The 21,320-nt window shown below is 39.5% G+C and overlaps 1 long non-coding RNA gene across 4 annotated transcripts in view; it reads right to left on the reverse strand.

Annotated features, from left to right (window-relative positions):
* Positions 1 to 21,320, reverse strand: part of LOC104145552 (uncharacterized) — a 145,741-nt gene that overhangs the window by 59,336 nt on the left and 65,085 nt on the right. For all 4 annotated transcript variants that reach the window (XR_011140999.1, XR_011141000.1, XR_694362.2 and 1 more), the window contains 2 exons: positions 21,047 to 21,160; positions 15,769 to 15,815 (listed from right to left, as the gene is read on the reverse strand). This is a non-coding gene — a long non-coding RNA (uncharacterized lncRNA). The remainder of the gene's footprint in view (positions 1 to 15,768; positions 15,816 to 21,046; positions 21,161 to 21,320) is intronic.

A 21,320-nucleotide genomic window follows, 5' to 3' on the forward strand; every position in this document is an offset into this window, starting at 1 on the left:
CCAGGTGCATGCCTGCGTCTTCAAGGATCTTCACGTCACAAGTAACATGCAATGGATTTGAGACACTGAGTAAGTTGTCTGAAAATACTACCTTGCAATTTAAATAGGATGTATGTGCCTATGTTCCACTTCAGATCCACTTCCCCATCCCTGGGTTTTATTAACCAACTCCTAGATGTCATGTGGTGCTTACTAAAAATATACAATACCTGGTCTGCACTGGATTTGCTTCAGATCTTTGCTAGCTGATATATTCCAACATACTCTCTCTCCCCTTATCCTGCCTTTGCAATACGACTCTTAAGCAAGAATGAGGTAGTGGATTTATGTTTAAAATGATTATTAATGCTAAGGCTATTTAGTCTCATAGCCCATGGGATGCAAAGCATTGAGGGAAATTTATAAACTGCTCCCTGTATGATGGCATACATTGAATACTTACTGAGTAGAACACAAAACTTTAATGGAAAGCCATTTTCAGAGCTACACCTAAAATCCAACGTAGTAGTGGGTGCATAATTTGTCAAGTTAAAGTCCTTTAAGTATTAAAATGAGGTAGGGCTTTTTTTTTTTTTTTTTGGCCACACAGATTCTCAGATGCTAATTACTTGCAGACACAGACAAACTCACACCCAACGAAATGTTTAATAAATGGTCACCAGGCAGTTGTTAAATAATCACTGCCAATATGAAAAGCTCTGCTTGCAATATCAAAGTGCATATTTTTTCCAAATGTCATGTATTGCAGGGAATCAACAACTATAAAAGTTCCTCTTCTATCTTGGTAACATATGCCTGAAATCTTGTGGTGCCTTTTATCACATAGAATGATTTTCTGAAGATGCTGTGGAAGATCGGATAACAGCTCTGGTATCAAATCAATCTAAAGAGATTAGAGCAAGTTTTTGCTATATATGAAGAATCCTTGACACTAAAAAAAAAATCATCATAGGTTATTAGCTGCAAGAGTCTATGACGGGCACAAACTCCTTGCTGATCTTTTTGAGTAGAGTTTGGTGGACTACTATCCGTATCACTGAATCAAGTCAGGGCTGGAGGGTGGCAGAATCTGCCTCTCTAAGGGCCTGTGAAACTTTCAAGCACTAACATTTTGGCCTCAGACTGACAGCTTGTGCGCAAATCTTTTCTCCATTTAGATCTTTGCATAGGAGACCAGGTGCACTGCCAGGAGGCTGTTTTGTTCAAATGATATCCAAAATACTTGGCTGTACACCAGATAAGTATTTGTAGCAGATAAGCAAACTGGAATTTACATGCAGGTCAACTCAAATCTTCATTTACTGGGCAAAGAAACTGTGCTTAATTCATCTCTGGAAATGCTCTTCAGGCAAGGAGACGATACTCTCTACTTCCTACATCTCTGTCCTCTGGCTTTATTGTCGTTATCACACAAAATGGCAGAACATTTACTAAGTGGATTAAAAATAATTGGTTTTGGATTAGAGGAACCCTGGAAGTCCTGTTTTGCCATCCTCAGATAGCAGATTTTTCTCTAAGACATTTCGTGCAATACAATCTTTGTGCCCTCTCTATGAGGTAAGGAGATGGTTTGTTCTTTATTCCCTCCATTTTGATTTATAGCTAAACTCTTTCATACACAAAAAAAAACAGAGTCCTTCCTGTCTATGTTAATGGGAAAGAAACCTCTATTAAGAAAGAAATTTCTGTAGAACTTAAATGTTCAGTTAATCTTGCCAGTGGAAAAAAGTTGCAGAATTACAGAATGCAAGATTCATTTCATACATTCCTTTTTTTCTATAGGATGACTTTATTTCCTGTAACAGCAAGGAGAGGTTTCAATGGACCCGCTGGCCAGGAGATTCAGAAAAGTTTCTCAGAACATAGGTTTCTTGAAACAAAGTTAGAAGAGAAGATAGAGCATGTTTTATTTTATAACTATGATAAATTCTCAGTGATATGAAACACGATAACCGTGTCTGTTCATCCACATTACAGGCTACTTTCATCATCTGGCAGCAGCTTGGCCTCCAATTCATCCATTTTTGGATGCAGATACATTTTGATACCCAAATGGTGTATCCACATATTTAGAATCGCAGAATCACAGAATCGTTTAGGTTGGAAGGGACCTCTGGAGATCATCTAGTCCAACCTCCCTGCTCAAGCAGGGACCTCTAGAGCATATTGCCCAGGATCACATCCAGACGGCTTTTGAATATCTCCAGCGAAGGAGACTCCACCACCTCTCTGGGCAACCTAGTCGATATCAGGAGTGCACTTCGCAAGCAAATATCCTAATTGCCTCCACTTACTGTTCATATCACAGAAGAGCCTTGGAGCACATGAATGGGTTCCTTCTGGATGAAATGAAAGCAGAAGAGGAACCTAGAAGGCATCTAATGGGCTCTGACCACTACTGGGCATTTAGGCCACAGTTTCAAACTACAGTTAGTCTGAAGCAAAACCCCTTGAGAGGTGTCTAGTATGGTCACTAAGGGCTTGATGCCAATCAGCTTGTGATTTTCTCCTGTTAGGCCACAACAGTAGCTAATGCAAGTGTAGTCTAGATCCATCTATGTAAGGTTTCGTGGATCAAGAGGTTAGCCACCAGCACCTGCAGACCCACTAAAATGCTTCTGACATAGGCAGAAACAGAACTTCAGCTGCAACAAGAAATTCAGTACCAAAGGATTAAGATCTTACAAAGCACAGGCTTCCCACAGGCTTGGCAGCAACTGAGGACTGATTTGTGAAGGACACCAAAAAAGATAAATTGTTAGATACTTACGCCATTTAGGTCACTGAGTTCCCAGCTGGTCAGGTTAGGGCTCTCAGCTTTCATGTTCGAAGACCACCCAGTAATCCCCTGGGCATCAAAAAAGAAGCCTCAGCACTTAAATAAGGATGCTTTCCCTCCTGCAGTGCACAAGCACCAAAAAGAATTGCACAGGTCCATGTTTTGACACTTAACTTCTTCAATGCATGTTTATGTGACCCTGCATCACTACAAGGTGCTGCCTGAGATACTAGAGGGCCACATTAGCTCACCACTGTGCCCAGGCTCAGCAGGCATTCAGAGGGCTGATGTGCAGCGTAAGAAGCACACCCCGCTGGCACCACTGCCTTCCTTCCAGGAGCCCCTAGCTCAGCATTGATGAGCACCCCACAGCACAGATGCAGCTCCCCAGGTCAGAGCTTTGGCTGTGTGTGACTGAATGTAACCACAAAGACTCACTCAAAGGGGGAAAAATAAAACACCTGCCAACACTAGAGGCGGTCATACCTTAAAAAAACGAAAAAAAATCCCACATATTTCTTGCACCCTGTTTATACTTGAAACTCTGGCAACCTAGCATCAAAATAACCATGGGGCCTCTTAAAAAAAAAAATCTATTTGTTTTCTTCCTTGCAAAAGTGCAAATATATACCTCTTTTTCTACAATGCATAGTTCCCACAGTGACCACGTAATATCATCTGTTGTTTTGTCATATGATGATGTAAGACACCCACTTCTTCTTGGTGATGCCAAAACAATAAACGAAAACTGAGAAATTCTGGCAGGCACTGTTACATATTCTTAAATATAGACATGAAAATACATATCCCTCACACTTTTGTTACCCAGTGTAATCTTCTGATCTTCTGACAGAGGAATGTCACTGATTGATAAACAAATAGCCTGATCATCTAAGCTATCAGATATGCCTTGTCCTACAAGCTTCAGTAAGAATATTTACACAGGTAAAAATTTACACAGGTAGCGGAAGCAGTGGTAGGTATAGTCCCATTACCCCACTTCCAAGGCTTGCCATTTGGAAACATTATCCCTGTAATTCTGGTAATGCCCAACAACTGCTAGCGAAGCAGGACAAACTGTTCCATCCCACAGCAAGCTGAGTCAGCTCCATCTCTCCAGAGCTCCCAAGTCTAGCATTAAGTTTCTTTGTAGAGTTAACCTCAACTTCATTCTCTGAAAAAAAAAAAAACCACATTTATCTTACCTGAACCAAAGGAAAAAGAAATGTTAATACGGGTTAAACCTGTGCTATTTGTTTCCACACAGGCTGGTAATATTGTATGTTCTTAGCCACTGTAACTTCCTGCCTGCCTCTCCTTTCTAATAGGAAGCTGTTGCGACTTGTTGCCCATGTGCCTTTATGTGTCTAGGCACCCTTTGCCAGCTGCTGGAGTCCTCCAGGATTTGGTTTTTTTGAATGGAGCTACAGCTGATTAATTTATACGTTAAAAACCAATTTGCTGTCTCTGACTAACAGTTTCAATAGACTGAAAGCACTACATTTTAACTACCAAATACTCGTGGGATTCATATTTTCAAATATATTTGATTAATAACTGGAAACACACACCAAATCTGATACTTGATCCGTGTTCATGGAAAGCTTATTTACATAGGAGCAGACAATGTCAGTCTTACATGAAACAGTGAGAGTCATTACTGGGGGGGGCTGGATTTAGTCTTAGCTATCATTTACCCAGTGCCTTGCATTGTAGTTTAAACAATGCTAAGCTGTAGACATACAATGACCATTTTTATATCCTTGCCTCTGAAGAGAAATACTGTTTGCTTATCAGATTGTCTATTATCTGTTGGGGGAAGGGGGTTAAGTCCAAAAATAACTGTCAGGAAATTAAAATGCTATGTTGCTCTGCCAGCTACTTCTATTACTATAATTATCGTGAGAACCTTTCCTTAGTTCTCACCAGTAACTTTTTCACTTAAATAACTTGTCATAATAGCTGCCATCAAAGCTCGTCTTTAAATCAACTACAGTTATTTTAAATTCCTCAAATGACACTTGGAACTTTCTTAAGATAAGTTTTACAGTGATATATACTCTGTATAACCCTGTCAAAGTCAGAACAAAACCTGGCTCCTTGAGTTCAATTTTTTGCTGAAGCTCATTGTCTTGAAATGCTTTATGCTATTGGCAGGCTAGGAAATTCACAATTTAACACTAGACTTAAAAGTGAAATCAGCAAAAGAAATGTATTTGCCATAGCATGTAATTGTTTAGTTGCTATTAAAGTACCTTCTTTGTTATATATTGCCCTGGCTTTTCAAGTTCCTTTTATGGTAAAGCAAGCATTATGAAATAATGGAGAACTATATCAGAGAAAATGTAGATATAAGTTGGGGTGCTCTGTACTGTTTTAAAAAAGAATATTTTCTTTTATCTATCGGGTTCTGTTAACGATGCAGTACCGTTGAAGCAGATTATAAATATTTTCCTTATATGGCACTACGAGTCATACTATTAAACTTTTTATATAGCGAGAAAGAAGTTTATTCCACGCATAATTTCTCTGATCTATTAATAATTAACCTGGAATGTTTACCTCCTAACATAAAGCTAGGTTAATTTACATATATATATATGCTTAAACGTCACCATGAAATCCTAGAACCAAACAATAGGAAACATTAGACACGGAGACTGGCGTGGAAGTTAGCTGAGTCTTTGTAAGCTGTTTCATTTACATAACTGCTTTAATGTAATATAGACTCTTTAGATGTGGTCAGTTGGATAGGAAATGCTTGTAGCAGGTCAACAGCACAGCTGTGGTAAACTTTTGTTGAGGCTAAGTAGATTTCACATGAAGGTTTTAAAGGGTTCAAGAGCCAGATAAATAAATGAGATTGCATTCCAGAGCCAAATTTTGCTAACAGAAGAATCTGCTTTGTCTTAACATTATTCACCTTCTCCTATTTTAGTAAAAAAAAAAAAATATATATATATATATTTCATTGCCTACTTGATATACCAGCAGACTTGTGGAAACACTTGGCTGGATTCTAGCTACTTTTGGCTGATCTGAGTTGGTTTCTACTGAAAGGCAGTATCACAGAATCACAGAATCACAGAATCGTTTAGGTTGGAAGGGACCTCTGGAGATCATCTAGTCCAACCTCCCTGCTCAAGCAGGGTCACCTAGAGAATATTTCCCAGGATCACATCCAGAAGGGATTTGAAAATCTCCAGGGAAGGAGACTCCACTATCTCTCTGGGCAACCTGTTCCAATGCTCTGTCACCCTCACAGGGAAGAAGTTTTTTCTCAGGTTTAGGTGGAACTTCCTGTGGTTCAGTTTCTGCCCATTGCCTCTTGTCCTGTCGCTGGGCACCACGGAGAAGAGGCTGGCCTCATCCTCTTGACACTCCCCCTTCAGATGCTTATACACATTGATCAGATCCCCTCTCAGTCTTCTCTTCTCCAGACTGAACAGGCCCAGCTCTTGCAGTCTTTCTTCCTAGGAGAGGTGCTCCAGCCCTCTAATCATCTTGGTAGCCCTCCGCTGGACTCTCTCCAGTAGCACCATGTCTTTCTTGTACTGGGGAGCCCAGAACTGGACCCAGCACTCCAGGTGAGGCCTCACCAGGGCTGAGTAGAGGGGCAGGATCACCTCCCTCGACCTGCTGGCAAAGCTCTGCCTCATGCAACCCAGGATACCGTTAGCCTTCTTGGCCATGAGGGCACACTGCTGGCTCATGGTCAACTTGTCGTCCGCCAGGACGACTCCCAGGTCCTTCTCCGCAGAGCTGCTTTCCAGCAGGTCAACCCTCAGCCTGTCCTGGTGCATGGGATTATTCCTCCCTAGGTGCAGGACCTTGCACTTGCCTTTGTTGAACTTCAGGAGGTTCCTCTCCGCCCACCTCTCCAGCCTGTCCAGGTCCCTCTGAATGGCAGCACAGTCTTCTGGTGTGTTAGCCTCTCCTCCCAGTTTAGTATCATCAGCAAACTTGCTGAGGGTGCACTCTGTCCCTTCCTCCAGGTCATTGATGAATATATTGAACAAGACTGGACCCAGGACTGAGCCCTGGGGGACACCACTAGCCACAGGCCTCCAACTTGACTCAGTAGCCCTAGGAAATAGGAGCTTAGTTTGAAGATCCCAGTCCCAGCAAGAATCAGGAGAAAATTTGAGAAAACTTTTCATTGGATTTTCCATAAAGGTCAAAAAGAGCTACATAAATATCTGATCTCCTCAAGTGTGACAGGAGGTTTGGGCATCTCTGGTGACATAGTATCTCTGGATTTGTCTAAATGGCTCAGCAAGTCGATTCCATGGTTGGTTCTTTGTTTTATCCTCAGCTCTTATTTGTATCCTGATTGGCATTGTCTCCACCATGCACAGTTCCCAGGAATTTATGGAATGAAATAGTCCTTAATATTATTGAGACTTGATACATTAATTAAGAGATGGACAATCATCAAAGCAGCAAATTAGACACATTATAGAGGAGCTCCAGAAGGAGCTTTGAGGTTTTTTACTTGAGAAGTTCATATCTTTTCTCCTTTATGATTACAACTGAATTGCTCAGACTGTTGTCAGAAAAACACCATTAATAACAGAGATAAAACCAGGTAATAATCTATTTTTATGTTGCAGAGCACTGTTGTTGTAGGGGAAGTGTCCCATTTTTGCAGCTCTTGAAGAAAGGCAAAACATTTTGTCACTCTGGGCCCTTCATGCTTGTACTCTAGTAATAAGTTGCTGCTCTCCTAGCCAAGCCTCATGTTTTGGGATAGAATAGCCAATACAGTACAAGCAAGCAGATGATGACAGCTGTCCTGTAGAAATAATAAAAATTTATATTCCCTTTCCATAGTTTCATTCCAGATGTCTGTAAGAACAGTTTAAGCCTGACACTTCAGAAGCAACCTAAGGCAGTTCCTCTCCCACCTTTTTATCATCAATTGTGTATTTTTACATTTTCTCATCTCACCAGCAAGGCTTCATGTCACTCTCCTGCTATCTATTACTCCATGTGCTACTGTACATTCTTTCTTTAAAATACTGTATTAAACAATGTCTTGAGAAAGCTTCTGGATAGTCTTGCTTGGTCTGTCAAAAGGACTAATACAGTTTACATAGCATCTCGTCAAATTATATTTATTTTTATGTGGGTTAAATTTTACTCCTATTATATATAATTTTGTCGTGTTTGAATAGCTGCAAGTGAAAAGGCCAGTTGCACTCAAGAGAGAATGTATGAAAATCTTGAATAAATCAGTGCTACAATTCAAGCAAGAGTAGAAATTGACTCTGGCATTTTAGTTCCTTGTGTGGTGATTTTTTTAGGTAATTTATACTTTCCTAACTTCTCATGAACCAGAGTACAAGCAGCATGTGAAACTAAATTTACTTTTTGTTATTATTTTCAGTTCATTCCATTGCCAACAGTAAAAAAGGACTAAAATAATGATGCCAGTTTTAGAAATGGCAGTGCATGTAGTCATGGCAACACAAAATTCAGCATATACTAGCCTCCCAGGTATCTACTCGGTTTGTCAGGTGATGTCAAGCTATACTGAGTTACTTATGGCCGTAGCCACATTTTATCAGTACCCAAGCTGGTATGTTAACACTAACCCAGTTGCAGCCCCATGTGCAGTCAAGGTGTACAGAAGTTAAAGCCTCATCTCCTTTCATGGTCCAGGGTCAGCCATGTTGACTCTCCTGTGCACTCTGATGTTCAGACAGAAAGTAAACTGCATTGGGTTTTTTGAAGAAAGGCAGTTCAGACAGGAATGTCAGCCCAGAGGAAAACAGAAAGACAATGCCCTCCAAGATACAAATTCTGTTGGCACCACTGTAAAAAACCACAGAAAGTATTGAAATGACACAAAGTGAAATGTCTGAAGACAGTCAGATGAAATATAGTGTACCAATTCAAGTCCAACAATCAGAAAGAAAATGTGTCTTTTAGACATTTCTGATGAAAAACAAAAACAGTCAAAAAATTAGTCTTCCTATGTGTGATTTCAATGTTGTACTCTCTGGGTCATCTTAAGAAGTATTATATTTAACTGCTCAACTCTGTTTTAAATGAATGAGATTTAGATTTTAAATTAAGGACATGTTTATGTAGGTGACTGAACAGGAATGTATGCAAACATGCTTAGGCAAATGGTTAGGCTGTCAGAGTTGACACTGAAATCACCATGAGCTATCTAAGTTTTCCCTGTTGCATCTTAGATCCCATCCCATTATACCATGTATCTCATCCCAGAACTAGCAATACTATGGCTATCTGTATAAGACAACTAATACTTTTGCTTTTGCCCCTTATGCTATACAAGGTGAGTCCCTTTCAGTAACTAGTCTGTGGGTGACTAATCTATCTTTCTGGGTTGTGTCAACTTGCAGCAGTCAAGAGAAGGGGTAGGGAACAGGAAGTGTCATAAGTCAAGAGGAGTGAACTTTGATGTTAATGCTTAAAAACTTGCTGTGCTGGCAAAAAGGGACATCGTTGATAACAGAAGTAGGGCTGGTCTTCCAGGGGCACCAGGGAGGAAGGGTCTCAATGCTAATGATCATTGAGCACGGATTTGAAGAAGACCTTAGGATCAGCCATAATTGTCAGTATAAACAAAGATAAACGATTAACTGGGACGGGAGTCTTCTTCTGACACAATTCATATACTGATAGAAAATTAAGAATAAGCCCCAAGTGCTGACCCACCCTGCCCTTACAACCCTAAATGGATAGCAGCAAATTCTGAATTCCTTGCCCACCTATATTTGCTTGTTTACATTTAGTATAAAAGCGAATCATAAAAGATTTGCTTTTAGATTACTTTTCATAGATTACTTTAATCATAGAAGTCCTGTTTCTTAGTGCTTATGCAGTGTGTCCATTAGTAACAAGATCAGACAATTTGTTATTATAATATTTGCCATTTTTCTATCCCTGTAGCCTGCTATGCAATTAGACAAAATAATTAAAGGCTGTAGATCATAGCAAAAATGTTCTGAGTATATATCATTCAGTATGTCATAATATAACTAATGTACTATACTGTTTCTGTTGCACATTTTTAGTAATTGCTCTAGCAAATACTCTATGGATCTATTAAAAATGGTAGCTTGGCTCAGATCCCTTAGTGTGTGCATTCCATCTAAACTGGGAGATACTCCGTAAGTGTTCTCAAGCTCTGTCATCAGTATCCATTAATAGTAGCTAAGAACACATTTCAGGATATTAAAATGACCTACAATCTGTCTATATTGCATAGAAATGAAAAAGTGCACAAGTTTCTTTCTCAGGTGGTTTTAGGTTTTTTGAAAAAGCAAATCATATTATGGACAAGTTCTTTCTTGTAATCAGTGTCAAATTTCCTAAACTGTAGAACTGCAGAAGTAAAAAACCCATCATACGAAGTCCTCAGTTCACTGCTATTTTTAGACATTTGCCAAACAGTAAGAAGGATTTCAGAAGTTTGACCCTTTGGAGCCCCTTCTATCTACGCAATCCTTTAACCCAGTTTTTCAGTTCACAGAAAACAACATTTTCCCCTTCTGTTTTACTTGGCTTGAATTTCAATTGGAACTTCTCTTTCCCACAGAGTACTTTGAATTGGCAGAGAGAGAGAGAAACCAAGCATTTTCTTAATGGACGCTGGAATCAGCAGTAAACATCTGTGTCTTGCTAATTATCAGCTGGTAAACTTGTTGATAGTCAATATGCTAATTCATTATTATTCTCTTCAAATCTGAAAATGCATTTATAATGTATTTATAATGTAATATCCTCAGAAAGTCTGCCTTGGCCTATCTGCTAGTCATGCCTTAAAGGAAGAGTAAGTACAATAATCTAACTTTCATCGCAGGACATCCAACCAGCCCCAGTGGAAGAGGACAGAGTGGCACCCTGAACAACAGCAACTCAAAAAATATATTCATCAGCAGCTACATGGAAGGGATTTCAGAATAAACCAGCAATAGGTTCTAAGTCACTGCCAGTTGGGAAGACCTAAGGAAAAAAGCAGGCTTTGCCTGGTTACTTGAATGCCATTGTATGTGAAGCCAGGACTGGTTTATAAAATAAACTACTCTGATGGAAAGTGATTATGTGGTTTACGTTTAAAGTAGGCAATAAAAGTAGAAGTAATACAACAGAGTGAAAGGTCTGATGTTACTTTATTCTAAGGAGTCTCTCCGGGCCTGATGCAAAGTTGTGCATCTCCTGAAAAAAAGCAAAACAGGAGGAAGACAACTCACAGCTCTGGGCAAACTCCAAAATACGGCAAGTGCTTCAATACATTCCAGGAAAGAAGCTTGCCTTTGCCTAGAGTTGGACCTGAGCAGCAGTCTTCATTGTTCAACTTTGAGAGAGAATTCAAACAAAAAATCAATCCACAACTTCTATTTTCTAGCACTGCTCTGGATATCACATACTCATAGCACTGTAGTTGTAGCACTAATAAAATCAAACTTACTTTATCTTTCTCATTATAACCGTTAATGGACTTGGACTATTAGCTAGGTATTAACCTACAGGAAATGCCCTCTGACTTGATTGTTGCTGTATGAATCTACAGTGCAGACAACTTATTATGCCTGTATATGAGTACCAGTTGTGGTTATGACCTCTTTAATTTACTCAGCAAATAGCAATATAAAATCCTGACAGGTACTACAATATGTATTTCCCAAATTGCTCTCAGCCATTTTGATAAGAGTAAAATCATAGTTTACTAAAGTAGCAGCAAAGTGGATGCTTATGCATAAGTACCCAAAGTAGGAAGCCATTCCTGTGGGAAGATACATGTTGTACCCAGAGACGCACTTTAGCATGTGTTTATCTTTGAATATGAGAGTAGCCTCATCATTTCTACGAGCTTACTCAGATGCTTAGTATCAAGTACACACTGAATAACTTCGCAGAACTGCAAGCATAATGCTATGAGCTTTGCAAGGCTAAGCCCAAAGGGCCTTTCAACTCAGAAAAATTGATTACTGATCATACTGCAAGGTCAACCAGTCATTACTGTTCCATGTTCAGCATCAGTCACCTGCACAGAATGTATCCAAAAGCCTTCAGAATAACACTCTGCATTTAGATTATTTAATAATTTGTTGAAACAGACTGGAGAGCAGCACTAAGTTCAGGCCAAATTGTACCATTATACATTTACATACAGCTTTCAATGACTTCATATCTGCTGACTGCAAAGTAGCCACATGCTTCAGTCTGAAAGCAGAATTTGGCTCTGTGACAACTATAAAACAGAAAAAAGCCTTTCAAATCAGTTTGTGGATAAATATTTTGTACCAAAGGCCTTTGTATTGCAACCAAAATGAATCACTGCTCTTTCTGTTTATACAATACTTGTTCAAATTAAGTCAGCTTTAGGAAGATGACAAAATCATATATTCACATTATCTCCTTTTTGTTTTCAAATGAGACAAATTCTAAATAGTCCTGACCTACACAGCTATTTCCAGCTAGATAGGAATTAATCATATTTCTAGGACACTTAGCTAATTCATCTTTACATTCTGATAGCAGAAAGTCAGTTTATGGAATTGAGACATTATAGCAAGTATTTAGATGTTTTGTATATTACGGATAGCATGAATTCACTTAGATGATCACATCTGCTTATTAACTCCATTATTTAGCCTCACTGGTGCGGTTATGCCCAAACTAATAACTAAAGAGGGGGTAAGGCTGCAGTTTGAGCAATGGCTGATCAACTCCCACAGTGTTAAAAAGTTACCAGACTCCCTGGTGTGGTTTAGACCTGCTATAGCTAGCCCTTTCCCAAATAGTGCATAATTCAGTTAATAGCATGGGCCAGGGACTGTTTCCTACGATCAGTCTGTCTGTGCTCATGTTCTTCGGGTGGTAGGAGTGTTTAGATCCACAGACAGGGCTTGAGAAAACTCCATGGTCCATTTATTTAGAACCACAGAAACGCGGAATAATTTTGGAAGGGACCTGTGTCCAAACTCCTGCTAACTTCATATTTAGATCAGGTTGCTCAAGGCCTTGTTCAGTCCAGTTATGAGTTTCTCTAAGGATGGAGACTCTGCAGCCTCTCTAAGCCACCTGTTACAGAGTATGACCATCCTCAATGCGAAGAATTTTTTTACTTATATTTCCACTGATGCAGCTTGTGTCTGTTACCTTTCATCCTTTTGCTGTGCACTCTTTTGCTGTGCACTCTGTCTGGCTCCATCTTCTCTGTAGTCCTCCATAAGTTGCTGAAGACAGTGAAACACCCCTGAGCCTCCTCTTCTCCAAGCTGAACAGACCCACTTCTTTCAGCTTCTCCTTGTACATTACTTGCTCCAGCCTGAAATCCATTTAGGAGGTCTTCCACTGAGATCACTCCAGTTTGTCAGTGTCTTTGGAGTCCAAAAGCAGGTAGTATATCAACTGTTTCCCCCAGCTTAGCGCTATCTGTCAACTTCCTGAGAGTGTTTTCCGTCCCACTACTCAGATCATTAATGAGGAAGCTAAACCTCCCCTAGTCATTTCATCTACCAACTGCACATCAATATACGCCTTATATCTAGACAGCTTGCACCTCACCCTGTGGCTGAAGTCCTCCATGAGAACCAGGGCCTGCAACCATTAGACATCTTCCAGTTGTGTGAGGAAGGCCCTTGCCACTTTTTTGATCAGACAGTCCACAGAAGATGCCTACCACAAGATGTATATACATTGGCATCCTCTCTGATCCTGACCCATAAGCTCTCATCTCTCCCCTTGCTCTTTCCATTGCAGAGCTCTGCGTGTATGCACTGCTCCTCTGTGCACAGTACAACCCCCTTTCCTTGTATGCCAACCTGGCCCCCGTAAGGACCCCATATCCCTCTGTTGCAGCACTCCAGTCACGTGAGCTATGGTACCACGCCCCTTTGACCCTAATGGCACAGATCTGCAAACGTGCATGAACCTCTAACTTCTCCTGTTGTTTCCGATGCAGCAAGGGTGTGTGTACAGGCGCTTGAGGTGGGCAATGGCCTTAAAAGCCAAAGCTCTGCTTTTGACACCTGCCATACAGATCAATGTTGATCCACAAGACAAGTCCACTCCTACTCAAGCCTTTGTCCTTCATTGATTGGATAGAGAACACCACTGGGAATCCAAGGCCCTGAGGTCACTCTTGATTTGCTCAGTATCTTTCTTGGCAGTATCATCAGTGCCCACAAGGGTGAGAAACAAAGGGTAATAGTCCCAGTGACATGCTGCCTTGGCTATCTCTCTTCAATATCCCAGATCTGGGCTGCTGGCAAGCAATAAACTTCTTGAGATTACTACATAGGGATAACTAGACCTAAATGGAGTAGCATGTGTTCAAGGTAATGACTTATATTAAATGTGTCTATAGAATCTGATTTTGGATATCTCAGCTGTTTTATTAGAATCACATTGGCACTAGACTGGATAACAGAAGCAATATAGCAACATTTCCATTGAGGCTAATCCAATCGGCACTTTAATGCATAAATCCTATAATAAGAAGTAGAATGTATTAATCCAAGCAGAGTTCTGTGCTCATATGGTTTTATTACCTCCAGTATTCAAGCTCCTACTTTCATAAATAATTCAGGCAACTCTACATTGTGCTGCAATGTGCAGTGTAGACACTCTCAGCTGAGCAACTGTATTCACTGTGAGAGGAAACTGTTCAGCCTCCTTTCCCTACCAGATGGCACAGTTTCTGGGTCATAGCACAGAAATGAACTTATAGCTAGTGCTTAATGCTGAGAAAAAAAATGCATGCTATTTACATTTTGAAATCTGCTTCCTATCTGTTTCCCCAGTGCAGACAGTTCCTCTAATAGCCCATTTTCTAATTAATCCTGACATCTTTGACGGTCTGTTTCTACATGGAGAAATGGTCTTCTCTTGCTATACTGTCACTTCGCATCCCACTGAGTTCAGAACAAAGGTGGTTCTGCTGCGTTGCTTTAATGCTAAGTTTTGAGTAACAGATGACAAAGTGAATGTAAGCCTTTGATAAGATGGATCCATTTTTTAAGACATGATCGATGTATAAAATCTGTGTCAGATTCTTACAAAGACGGTTCTTTCCCATTGAAATCCCCAGTATTTCATGGAGAGGTGTATTAAAAGGATAAGTGCATGCTGCTAGCAGTAAGCTAACATTATGTGATAGGTAAAACTAAGTCCTAGCTTTCCTTTAACCAGTACAAGACAATTAGAAAATTTTCTATTTTACCCATATATGGAACACATACATACTTTTGTTTCAAACTGACAAAAATCTATCTCAGGACCATTACCACAGGTGGGCCTGTAAATGCGTGAAACCTGGACAGCTTTATTTGTGCCCTCCTCTACCTCTGCATGCTTCCTCTACATGAGAGCATCAGAAGAGCATAGGATAAGGCTACCTGTACTTGTTTGGGATAGAGGGCCAGGTGAAAAGCAGAACCAGTTCCCTTGGCTTTACTCCAGCCTAGTGCAATTCAACACTAATTGGACTGTTAGCTACAAGCTTTAAAGCTTCTGTGCTCTAACATCTAACAGAAAGGGAATACTACATTGTGTGCATCACAATATAGCTCACTAAATTGTTTGGTAATCCTTTTGCACAGCTTTGCGGGCATAGTCATAGGGTTTGGGTAGACGATATTCGTTTAATTTTATTCCACTGAAGCAATGTTTATTTGTTGCTTTTGTGCTGTAGTCCTCTAGGGTAGGTGTTTGGAACTCAACTTTTAATTATCATTTATGTTCATTTACATGATACTGAGGTAAAGGTTATCCTAGTGTACCCAACAGAATCAGCTTTATTAGAGAAATTTAGTACCTTTACTAAAGTTAGGAATGTAATAGCATAATGTGAAATGCATGATGTTCCTAAATATTAAAGACCATGCTCCATATATTTTTATATTTTAGCACAAAATTTGCACATGTACAAAACCTGCATCTCAACAACATATGGACACTACTGCATGTGCCTTGAAAACTGTAAATAGGCTTGTTGATCTACTTACTGTTTATTTATGTTGAAGCATAAGTATCAGGTAGGATCATCTTTAAGCTGTAAATACAAAAGGGGGCGATGTTAAGTCCAAGCCTATAATAACTACAAATAATCCTGTGTACTCTGATTATTATTGTACTATCTCTTATCAGTAAGACATATCAGCACAGGGCGATTGAAAGCAGATCTGTTGAAAATAACTACAAGCAAACCAGACTGGGCATGTTCACGTGCACTGTGTTGTATAAATTCAGTTGTGCTTGTACAATACATTACTTGAAATGATATGTGGCTATTTTTCCAAGAGGTTTTCTCATACTGTAACTTTACACTAACTAGCAGACTGAAAGAGGTATGTAAAGATAGAGACTCCAGAAAAAGACCTGGCTGCAAATATTTTTGTAACTTTCTGAGATGTGTGTGTCATACTGGTGGTCCAAAAATACACAGCAAGAGTGCACCACCCACACTGCAGTACTCCACATGCATCAGTAAGTGGAATAGAGAAGGATTACCCTTTCTTCCTCTTGCCCATTTCCAGCAACTGATGATATTGCTAGCACAATTGTAAAGAGCAGCAGCAGACATTTTGGATTCCTTAATTTGGTACAAGCTTCACTTATAACCTGGGATAAACTGATCAGATGATTTTCTATATATAAACGCACACACCTTTATAAATTTACTTATTATATAAATCAATCAATCATTAAGAAAACTGCTTTTAAATTTCTGGGTGTCTTTTTTGGTTAGCAACACTGAACAGTTCATCAAGCAACTGGCTTTCACTGTATTGATCCTGTAGCACTGTATGAAGCAAGAGAAATAGTCCCTAGACTTGCATGATTATTATGATTTACTGATGAGAAGTAAAGAATAGAAAATTTTGCTTTGCTTCAGTTCTCTTACAAATTAATAAGCTGGTTGCCATACCAAGGTAGGATCTGATTTTGGGAGTAAATACCTCTGCAAATCACTTGCCAAACTGATCAATGTATGTAATAGTGAGTCATGCTATGGATGATCCTACCGAAACTCCATGTCATCATTGCAACAGATCCTCCAAGTGGTATCTACTGAGCTATGATTTGAGGGCAGCGCAGCATGAAAAAGAATACTGTGTGTCTCCTCCTGCTGCATCCAAGAAAGGACACAAAAGCCCAGCTTTAGTATGGTGAGGAGAGGAAGCTGTGATGGCACTATTTTCCCTTCACATTACAAAAACTGTCATTTGTAACCTGCCATCTTCCATTCCTGTTAGATTCTCTGTTACAAAGAAGAGATTTTCTATTTCTGTATATGCCCAGAACCCCATGCTCCCTCTGATGTTTGTGTGAGAAGTACTCAGCATTCAGAGAGCCAGGCCTAAATCTTCCTGTGTTCTCTAAAAGATTGGAGAAGGGTGAAGCAACGTGTTCTATTTGTTCTTCTCCCATTTGCTCGGTTACTTATCCTGCTTTCTATTATGGGCTGAACAAACTATTTGGAGATACAGAATAATCTAGCCTTTCAAAATTAGGTGCTTTAAAAACAGAGCAAATATAAAACCTGTATCTGGGTATATATACCTGCTGTAATGATATACTGTTCTGCACACTTGAAAAGCCTCATTTTGGAAATAACTTTACATACGTATTTTCATATGTATTTCTAAAATGTGAAGGGCTAGAAACCTTAATTATATTTAGCAGAAATCATGTAAAAAATCCAAAGAATATGTTCACAGAGGTTTTGATTAGCCTATGCATTACTATGTATTGATAATAACCTAGCCATTCCTTACCTTCCAGATGTTTTCTGAAAATGAGTATATTAAAAGAGTTTGAAGTGTTCAAACATTGTGCTAAAAGAGAATACCAAGCATCAAAGAGAGGGAAAGAAAGAGACAAAAAAGACCATGAGAAATGGAGAGAATAACAGAGAGAAAGAAAGAACAATATAAAAAATACACTTAGCAAGGAATTAATTCCATCACTCAGCAAATAATTAGAGATAAAAATTTACCTCAGCTGGTCAATAAAACAAAACAGTAGCTAAAAGACTTACTCCAATGTAGTATAACCCAGAAGTTTACCCTAATCTTTCCCCTACACCAGAAAGACACCCTCACTAAATAAATTGCTTAGCATATTTTTCATAGTTCATCTGTACGCTTAATTTTAAATAGCATGGAGATTTTTTTCCAAAGCAGATAGCTCTTGAGTGGAGATTTCATAGTAATTTTCCAAATTTTCAGAAACTGTTCTCCCTTGCTCTGCGAACCCTGATAAAAGCCTGAAGGCCAAAGTGAGATGATTCAAAAAATTCTTGTATTTCCGTTATTATCATAGGCTTAGTGTACTGCAGTTTCTAGGCTTCCTTTCTTGCTATTACACAGCTTTATTCAACAAGGCTCTACTGGTACATATATTATACTTTGTTACAACAGTCACTTCCTAAATTATGGCAAATGGCTTTTGCAACATCTTCTGAATCTATACAAAGCTGCTGATCTTCTGTGTGTTAATCCATAACAGGAGAGCATGAACATGCATGACAGGTTTTCAAACTGAAGCAAACATTACCAATATAAACAAAGCACAATGTGTTCACAATTAATGAGTCTAAGCAGTGCACTTTTGCTTCTCATGGACAGAAATCTGAATGACTATAAACAAAAATAATTTAATTATAAATATACTTGCAGTTGAACATAATGGTGCCATCAATTTTTTAGCAGACTCCACATTACAGTCCATGGGGGTTCTGTTAAAATATTGATAGCAGGATATGGCCCATTATGAGGACACACAATGTGTTCTATTTTAAACAGAGAATTAATAAAGATTTGTTTGAAGAGGATGTAAGAAGAATAAACTGTAAGCTTTATTTCAGTATATCATTGGTGCATACAAGAAAATCTAAGCTACTGTCTTTCACTCTTTTTTCCTAGCAACATGCATGCTATTCATTGCAGAAAAAAGGGAACAGTGTTGAGCTAGAAAATTTATATTACATAATACATCTCTATTTCCCCTCTCTTATGTAATAAAAATTAGATATCCCTAAATGGACCAGGGTAGTCAAGGAAGTGATATTTTTTCTTAATTTTCTGCTTTCATTTTATCCAAGTTTACCAGATTGGCAAAAGATGTTTCCATTGTTCTGAAAGAAGGAAATAAAAAGCCTCCATTTTTAGTTCAAACTCCTCGAAGCTTTACAGAAGGCATAACATACACATGTACTAACATACTGTTTTATATCTTTTGTCCTTCTTTTCCCTTTAACTGAATTTAAATTGAGCTACCTTTTATAAATGTGTTCTATCTAATATTTTTCAAATGTTCAAAAGGGGAGGAGAACATAACACTGGTGGCACTAGGATTTTAAATGTGATGTTTTTTTCTCATTTTTTATTTCATTCTCACATGAAATGTTCATTCCTCCCCTTGATTTATTTCCTCCTCTGGGAAAAGAGAGAGAGACAAGTGCAATAAGGAAGTGCAGGGTAGTATAGCCTGTCAAGCCAGCACATTCCTCAGGACCCAGCAGTTCAGACTGACATTTTCCAATTCTGTTTGGTGTACACTGGCTTCATCTGCTATTTTGGGGCAGCCTTAAAAGCCTACTTTGGAAACAAGGGAAATGGCACACACCGTATTTATAACCTTCTAGACAGGGCTCTTGCAAACTGATGATCAAGTCCTTTTTTCTTTAGGTTTCACAGATTAAGTAAAGTGGTGGCTTATGTAACTTATCATTACTTAGCTTAACCAACATGACGATATATGAAGATGAGCTATGTGAAGACAGCTATCTGACAATGACAAGAATTTGGCCAAAGCAAGCTTTTGGCTTTCCCTGTTGGCAGGGCTGGGATATCTCTCAGGGTGGCGATTAGGAGCTCAGAGTTCACTTCACCCCCTAGAAGGGACAGAAATTTGGTGTGTGTGTTGCAGCTGCCAAGCCTGATTTGATGCTGGGAACAGTTTATGTGGAGTCCACTATGCAAGGGCAATTAGAATTGATAGATCTTGGAAATACATGTAGCACTTGCATAAATGCCAAATCAGCTCATTACCATTGGTGGCATTAGGCAAAATAAACATTAAACTAATCAGTTTTGATTGAGTAATCAAATAAAGGGGAAGTGCATATTCCTGAATCTCTAAAATCTAAAGTTATCTCAACTTCCTATGTTTAGCTTTTTCTCCATTTTTTTATCTATGTTGTCTAGATCTAACTAGTATATAACGGTTCAATCTTGGTCTCATTAACATCAGTTTCAGCGGGCTAGCTTAGGATCTTGAACCCATCCAAACATGACACATGACTAAGCTCCAGCTGATCACAACTTTGTATCAAACTGAAGCCAGCAACCTCAAACAGAAAGTGTCATGAAGTGGGGCCAACAGACAACTCACAGTGCCAGAGTTGTATGAGCACCTGGTGCTAGCAGGTTGTCCCCTCTTCTTACAAAACAGGTCAAGAAGTTGAGTGTTAGATCCTGAGGGTTTTTGCCCAGCACCTGCACCACTGGATGAAATCTTCTACAGCTATATTTGTGTGGGTTTTTTACTTTTCTTTTTTAATACAGGCCTGGATCTAATTACTTTGTCCTTTTTTACATGGGAAATGTTATGTTTAGAGGCCTCTTGGAGATTAAAACACAGAATATCAGGCTTTTTATGAGGGAAAAAAGTTGCACTTTGTCTGGTGTGGCCATATAAAGAAATGGGTAGGGAAAGCACCCTTTTTCACCTACCTGAGCCTCTGGCACCTGAAATGTGGGTAGAAGCCCCCTAAAGTGCACTTTGTCCCCAAGCACATAGATCAGGGATGCACTCAAGCATGCTGCAACTTCCAATGGAAAGAAGGTGGCAGGACAAAAAGGAGGTGGTGAACCCCAGGTCTCAGCCCACAGTGCTGTCAGGACGTGAAAGGGATGCTTCTCTGATGTGGAGGTTCACAGGCTAGACATGCATCTGTCCCCTCTCAGACCGTGAGCAAGCCTGACAGCACGCTCACAATGCATGGCCAGGGCATGTTAGCTGAAGAACATGCGTACAGCTGAGGCCAACGCACAAATGAACAACTGCTCATAAATATAATAACTATGATATCTGAAAGGGATTAATGACAGCAATTTGCTGCAGATAACTCTCCATTCCATGATAGCAGGGCTGAGAGGTTGCTGAGTGTGGGGGACGGGTTCTCCAGGTTCAGGTTACTTCAATGATGGGGTGAATTTCTATCAGTGAAACGGCTGCCACATGCATCATTAACCAAACAAGCCATCTTTTACTTACAGCTCTGTGGAGAGTCCAATCACCTGACCAAAGCATCCTTTCCCTCTTGTGCTCTGACTGTACGCTCACCTTTGCTCGTGCATTCAGCAGGCAGAGGAATAATGTTGCTGACACCTGTGGAAAGTAGATAACCAGAAAAACAAATGGAAATGGGTCAAAGGATAGCTGAGTATTGCAGTGCGGTTTAGCACTAAGAATTTCTTGGTGCAAGTGTGTCATCCCACTAATTCAGAATGTAAACTCACTATCAATAAATTACTAGTGAATTTATTAA

The sequence above is a fragment of the Struthio camelus genome, chromosome 4 (genome assembly GCF_040807025.1).
Source record: "Struthio camelus isolate bStrCam1 chromosome 4, bStrCam1.hap1, whole genome shotgun sequence".
Taxonomy (NCBI): Eukaryota; Metazoa; Chordata; class Aves; order Struthioniformes; family Struthionidae; genus Struthio; species Struthio camelus.